The sequence below is a fragment of the Opisthocomus hoazin genome, chromosome 26, assembly GCF_030867145.1.
Source record: "Opisthocomus hoazin isolate bOpiHoa1 chromosome 26, bOpiHoa1.hap1, whole genome shotgun sequence".
Classification (NCBI taxonomy): Eukaryota; Metazoa; Chordata; class Aves; order Opisthocomiformes; family Opisthocomidae; genus Opisthocomus; species Opisthocomus hoazin.
In genome coordinates this window covers 7,762,267-7,770,054 of record NC_134439.1, presented here as the reverse complement: position 1 = coordinate 7,770,054, position 7,788 = coordinate 7,762,267, and positions in this window count along the sequence as shown.

Sequence of the window (7,788 nt, the reverse complement as noted above, 5' to 3'; positions counted from 1 at the left end):
ATCATGGGAGACTGTGTCAAAAGCCTTGCTGAAGTCGAGGTAGACAACATCCACGGCTCTCCCTTCGTCTACCCAGCCAGTCATGTCATCGTAGAAAGCTATTAGATTGGTCAGGCATGATTTCCCCTTGGTGAATCCATGCTGACGACTCCTGGTAACCTTCTTTTCTTCCACTTGCTTCATGATGGCCTCCAGGATAAGCTGCTCCATCACCTTTCCTGGGATGGAGGTGAGGCTGACCGGCCTGTAGTTCCCTGGGTCCTCCTTCTTGCCCTTTTTGAAGATTGGAGTGACATTGGCCTTTCTCCAGTCCTCGGGCACCTCTCCTGTCCTCCAGGACCTCTCAAAGATGATGGAGAATGGCTCAGCAATGACATCCGCCAGCTCTCTCAGCACTCTTGCGTGCATTCCATTGGGGCCCATGGATTTGTGGATGTCCGGTTCACTTAAGCGATCCCTCACGCAGTCCTCCTCGACCAAGGGAAAGTCATCCTCTCTGTAGGCTTCTTCTCTTACCTCCGGGGCCTGGGATTCCTGAGGGCCAGTCTTAGCACTGAAGACTGAAGCAAAGAAGGCATTCAGTAGCTGTGCCTTCTCCGCATCCTCCGTCACCAGGACACCCGCCTCATTCAGCAGCGGCCCCACATTGTCCCTAGCCTTCCTTTTGCTGCTGATGTAGTTGAAGAAACCCTTCTTGTTGTTTTTGACATCCCTTGCCAGCTTCAATTCCAGGTGGGCCTTGGCCTTCCTTGTCGCATCGCTGCACTCTCTGACCACGTTTCTGTACTCTTCCCAAGTGGCCTGCCCCTCTTTCCAGATTCCATGGACCTTTCTCTTCCACCTGATCTCCGCTGATGATGGGCATCAGCCTGTCCTTGGGCACTGGTGCCTGGGTGTCTGGTTGCAGGTCTAAGAGCCAAATACCCAGCATGGGTGGACACAGGAGAATTGCCTCCAGAAGCACCACTGCTTCCAGAAGGGAGGAGGAGACATTCAGTCTGGACTCAGTCATCTCACCTGGAGAGCTCTACCCTCAGGTGAGATCAATCCCACTCTGTTCATGAAGCTGTATCTGCCATGTTGATGCCTCTTCTTTATGAAGTGCTCACATGGACTCCCTTCAGTGTCAGTCTGCAGAAAGAAGAGCTTTGAGAATGCGATTCATCTCCTCTGAAATGAAAATCCTAGCAAGTGCCCCTTGCAAGTGGCCTTTGGAAGTGGTAATGTCCTTGCAGAGAATGGAAAGAGAGCCTTGCTCCTCAGCCAGCCTTTCGCAGCTCTGCAGTTTGGGGACTTGGCCAATTACATCAAAGTGTTTCCACAACAAAGCCCAAAATGGGTAGGACGATGGACTGTTAAAAACTGATGGGTGTTTTTAGATGTGGAAATGCCCTGACACATCTAACATGAAGCATAGCAATATGCATATTTTTAATTAAAAATGCAAATGTACCTTCAGAAACTGCCTACAGGAATCTATATTGTAGAGAAAAGGATTAATGATATCTGGCCCACAGAATGTCAGGCTGGTTCTCAGAATGGCCAGCAGTGAGATGGCCAAAAAGCCTCCCAGCCAGAAGCTGAGCATCAGCCGAGCAAAGAGGACCCTGTTCATGAGGGAGCTGTATGTCAAGTGGTAGCGTATGGTCAATTAATGGTCACAGGCCACGACAAAGAGGAGAAAACACTCATTGGAGCCTAGGGAGAGAAGAAAGAACAGCTGAAGGATGCAGACACTGAGGGAGATGATCTGGCTCATCCCCAGCATGACTCCTGTCATTGGAGTTGTTTGGAACAACATCCATAATGTATCAGAACTCAGGAAAGAGGATATTACATGGGAAAAAGTACATTGCTGTTCATCCACATGAGGGGTATGACGGATGCACTGCGTACTGATGTCAGGGAGTACGTCACTGCAAATCCCACCACAAAGGAGACCTGGGAATGCCTCATACCTGGGAAGCCAAGAAGCATGAATTCTTCCACACTTGTCCCATTTGCAACATGCCCTTAAGTGTTGATGTTTATCTGCAAAGACAGGAAAGTTTCTGTGAGAGCTTGCATACCTGTGCTGGTCCTTCAGATGCTGCTAGTAGTGAAACAAAGCGGTCATCCCTGAAAAAGTAGTTGGTGCAGAGCACAGAAAAACAACATCGACCCTAAGTTAAAATTGCCAGGGACATCCTTTGCTTCAGAAGCATGTTTGGACCCTGAAGGTCAGGCCTAAACCATCAAATGAACATGCCAAATAATTTATCAGATCAAGTGCAGGCATCTCCTTTAGAACATGGTGAATGTAATTGATTCCGTGAGCTGAAGATCCCATGTAGGAAACTGGATGGCAGACTGAAGATGTCCGGCTACATGAAAGGCTGTTGCAGAGGAAGGGAAGCATAGCTGCACTCTTCAAGGCAGGAAATATTGAATTGCCATCTCAGCAAGTGAGACTGAGGGAACAGAAACCTGTCATGACAATGTGGCACCGAAAGAGATTTTCCCACCTCTATAGTTGATCACAGGGGTCCTGCACAGGCAGGACACAGGAACTACCACAAAACTACAAATGAAATGCAAGGAGAAAATTTATTTTCATTACCATGCCAACCTTTTGGACCCTCTACCTTCGGTATCCCTGAAGCACCACTCAGGCGGAGGCACACAGCCAAGCACACAGGCACCACAGAGATTGATCCATGCTAGATGATGAATGAACCTGCTGGTTTTGCCCGTTTATCGAGGATTCATGCAGGAGTAGTTTACTACTGTGCTTTGACCTTTCCCACAGCAGGGCAAGAATTCACCGCATGTTCAGTAGGGTGCCTCTATGTCGTCACAGGCCTATGTTATCTAAACACAGGTGTTCTACTTGTCCCACACATAAGGCTAAACAGAAATTAGTACAACACATGTGTTTTTCTGTGCCCCAGCTGCAAGTCACTTGAGTGTGTTTACTTTATTCCTCACCAATCTTCTCTTCTTTTCCCACAGTTTCCACCTGAGACGACAGCAGCACAGGGCAGCAGGCTAGAATGACAGTCATTACTCAGGGACTCGTGATGTTGTATATTCGCTTTCTTCCAAGTCTCAGCACAGGAAGCTTGAACTCTACCAATGTCTGCTGCTCAGCGTAGCTCCTAGGGGAAAGACTCACCTCTTTGTAATTTTGCCGTGTCAGAGTCAATGGAAAGAATTCTGCTGACCAAGCTGAAAGATGTAGGATGAAGTACTCTGATCTTAGCTCTTCAGCTTGCCACCCTTCTTTGGGCAAAGAGAAGTCCCTTGGCAGAGAGACTTGTCTCATCTTGCCTAATATACAGGGCTAAGAGCGCTCTAGAAGTGCCAGGTTGTCTCTGAGGACTAAGGCAGGAGTCTAGCAAGTAGTTTTGATGGACGTTGCACATCTCAGCTTGGGCAGAAATACCGCTGCCTCAGCGAGTGAAGGCAAAATTCTCTTAGCTGAATCGCATCCAAGGTAGCTCTGCTGAGAAGTCAGCTGAGCTGAGGGGTTTCATCTCTGCCTTGCCTGCAGACAAAGGAGGATTCTTGGTCAGCTCTCTAAGGCACAACCGATCTCATCCTCAGGTGGGTATCTAAGACAGATGCAGCTGAACCATCATCTGAAGGATCTCTTTGCCTCCTTTCTTCCTCCTTGGGAATTTACATACCAGAAATCTCATGTGGCACAAGAGCAGAGAAACTACCCTTAATCTGGCTCTCCTGAAACATGCAAGACATTGGAAGTCTATGCTAGGAGTCTTGGGCAGGCTTCACTTACCAGCTTAGCCAGTGGAAATGATCCAAATGACATCTCTTCATGTAGCATCCTCCAGAAGCTGCCATGGTTCCGTTGACTGAGGGAGACCACTGGCAAGAGGTTGATTTATCGAAGGAGCTCTGGACGCTGCAGTGTCAGGAGAAGTGTTGATGAACAGCTCTCACCTTGCTGACTCACTTCAAGGATGTCAGTGTTATGAGTTTGCGTGGCAAGGTTTTGGTAGCGGGGAGGCTATAGGGGTGGCTTCTGTGAGAAGCTGTGAGAAGTTTCCCCCATGTCTGACAAAGCCAGTGCCAGCCGGCTCTAAGATGGACCTGCCACTAGCCAAGGCCAAGCCAATCAGCAATGGTGGTGGCACCTCTGTGATAACATGTTAAAGAAGGAGAAGAAAAAAACTGCGGTGAGACAGCAGTTGAAAGAGAGGAGTGAGACGATGTGCAAGAAACAACTCTGCAGATACCAAGGTCAGTGAAGGAGGAGGGGGGAGGAGGTGCTCGAGCCTCCGGAGCAGAGACCCTTCCCTTGCAACTCGTGATGAAGACCATGGTGAGGCAGGTTGTACCCCTGCAGTCCGTGGAGGTCCACGATGGAGCAGATATCCACCTGTAGCCTGTGGAAGGCACCCCATGCCGGAGCAGTTGGATGCCTGAAGGAAGCTGTGACCCCGCAGGGAGCCCGTACTGGAGCAGGCTCCTGCCAGGACATGTGGACCCGTGAAGAGAGGAGCCCACACTGGAGCAGGTTTGCTGGCAGGGCTGGTGACCACCTGGGGACCCACGCTGGAGCAGCCTGTTCTTGAAGGACTGCACCCCGTGGGAAGGACCCATGCTGGGGCAATTTGTGAAGAGCTTCAGCCCGTGGGAAGGACTCACACTGGAGAAGTTTGTGGAGAACTGTCTCCCATGAGAGGGACCTCACGCTGGAGCAGGGAAAGAGTCTACCCCTGAGGAGGAAGGAGTGGCAGAGACAACGTGTGATGAACTGACCATAACCCCCATTCCCCATCCCCCTGTGCCGCTCGGGGGGAGGAGGTAGAGAAACGGGAGTGAAGCTGAGCCCAGGAAGAAGGGAGGGGTGGGGGGGAAGGTGTTTTAAGATCTGGTTTTATTTTTCACCATCCTCCTCTGATTTGATTGGTGATGAGTTAAACTCCTTTTTCTCCCCTAGTTCAGTCTGTTTTGTCTATGATTGCAATTGGTGAGTGATCTCTCCCTGTCCTTATCTTGACCCTCAAGCCTTTCATCATATTTCCTCTGCCCTGTCCAGCTGAGGAGGGGGAGTGATAGAGCGGTTTTGGTGGGCACCTGGCATTTATCCAGGCCAAACCAAACCAGTCAGTCACTTTCTGCCTGCTATTTCTCTGTCCTTGAGTACCTTGGACATGGATATGGGGTTTAACCATGGGATGGGGGTGCTTGGAAGCCTAAGTAGATGTAGTCTTCTTGCTCAGTGAGGATGGGGACATAGCGACAAATGACAGGAAAAAGGGTGATGTTCTTGATGCCTATTAATCCTCAGTTTTTACTGGTATGGATTTTCCTCAGGCCTACCACACCCCTGAGCCTCCTTGCAGAACCTCTGGGAATGAGGCAGCACCCACAGCACAAGAAGAAAGAACCAAGGAGCTCTTTCTTACCATTTTGACATACACAAGTTTGTGGGATGACTTGGGATGCATCCTAGGGTGCTCAGGGAGCAACTGCACAGGCTCTCATCAATCCCTGCTAAGAACATGGAGCAAAGACTCTCAGAAGCCTTTTCCAAACTCTTGAAAGGCAAGAAGTGTGTTGGGAGCAGCTGACATGGGTTTACTGAGGGCCAATCATGCTTCACCAGCCTCATTGCTTTCTATGAGGAGGTGACTGGCACTGTGAGGAAGGGGAGGGGTGTACCTTGACTTGAGCAAGACCTTTGACATACCCTCATATTGTCCAAAACTGGTTCTGTTATCTGGTCTGCGATGAGCCAAAATACACACAAGGACAGAGATGCTGATTTTATTACGACGTTACAGAAGTTTGGGTGCTAGGTGGCTTTTCCACAAAGCTAGCACACTCAAGCTTCTGAATTAATAGTTCTTTATACACAAAGCATTAGCATATTCAAGTTCCTCATACATAAGCATTGTTATTCTGTTAAATGATTGTTTAATGTGTCTTTGTCCAGCATGTAAATTAGTACACATGCTTAGCTGTTCTTCTTCAACTTCATCATTTGTGTTGGTGATATAATTGGGGTAGGTGGTCTGTGAGTCGGTGGTCGCGATCTCCCCCTGGCAGAATTACCTTTCCCCTAGTGGCCTGTTTCTTTTGGCAAGTCTAAGCATTTCTTCATGGTTTACTAGTTGGGCTAGTAATACACCAGTTAAACTCATGCTCTTGACAGCCACCTCCCACTTACAAGACAAAGGTACGTTGTTTAGATGAGATTAATTTCTTGTCTGGCTTTAAACCAGCAAGGGTAGGGCTATACAATGGCCATCTCTAGCAGCAGTGTCTCAGGATAAATTAGTTTAGATAATGATTTCCTCCCTTTCAGACTTCTTGAAATCCTGTCTTTTGACGAGTCTCACATCTGTTTTGTACAACTAACACGTAGGATTGAGATATTTGTCTAGTGATTAGACTTTTTAAACATCCAAACATGACACAAACAATTATTGGAATTATTAATTAAATTCTGTAATGGATCCAGGAGTCTACTCCTTCTGCTTTTACTGTGGTGTAAGTTTCTTTCCAAGTTTGAATGTATCTGTCTCCTGGCTGAAAAGACTGGACCAGAGTATTCAACAGCAACTGTGTCCTCTCATTTAAGTACCTATGTATCAAAGATAAAATCTGCGAAACAAAGATTAAATACTCTTTAACTGTTGCCTATCCTCTAATATACATTTAATCCTCTTTTGTTGCGAGTGCGTTAGTAGGATATGGTTTTCCATACATTCTCTCAAAAGGGCTTACTCTTTCTCTGATTCTTGGGGTTACCCTAACTCTCAATAAGGCCAAAGGTAGGGCTTCTACTCATTTGAGGTGATCTTCCTGACAGACTTGTGAAATCTGCTTCTGAAGAGTCTGATTCATTTGCTCTACTTCTCCACTGGTCTGAGGTCTCCATGGGACGTGGAGACCCTAATTAGTTTTCAAAATTTCGGATACCCTCTGTACTACTTCTGCTGGGAAATAAGGTCCATTGTCAGAAGGTATTCCTTCTGCAATAACAAATCTTGCTATTATTTCTTTTAACATTACTTTAATTACTTCTCTTGTCTTATTGGTGTGACAGGGAAAACTTCAGGCCAAACACAAGTACAGGCTGGGTGGGGAGTGGCTCAAGAGCAGCCCTGAGGAGAAAGACTTGAGGGTACTGGTGGACGGGAAGCTCAACATGAGCCAGCAATGTACGCTTACAGCCCAGAAAGCCAACCGTATCCTGGGCCGCATCAAGAGAAGCATGGCCAGCAGGGCGAGGGAGGCGATTCTGCCCCTTTACTCGGCTCTCGTGAGAGCCCTCCTAGAGTACTGCATCCAGCTCTGGAGCCCCAAACATAAGAAGGACATGGATGTGTATGAGCGGGTCCAGAGGAGGGCCACGAAGATGATCAGAGGACTGGAGTACCTCTCCTATGAGGACAGGCTGAGGGAGTTGGGGCTGTTCAGCCTGGAGAAGAGAAGGCTCTGGGGTGACCTTAGAGCAGCCTTCGAGTACCTGAAAGGGGCCTACAAGAAGGAGAGGGGCTTTTCACAACAGTCTATAGTGATAGGACAAGGGGGAAAGTCGGTAAACTAAAAGAGGGCAGATGTAGATTAGATATTAGGAGGAAATTCTTCCCCATGAGGGTGGTGAAACACTGGAACAGGTTGCCCAGAGAAGCTGTGGATGCCCCCTCCCTGGAAGTGTTGAAGGCCAGGTTGCATGGAGCTCTGAGCAACCTGGTCTAGTGGAAGATGTTGCTGCTCATGGCAGGAGGGTTGGAACCAGATGATCTTTAAGGTCCCTTCCAACACTTACCA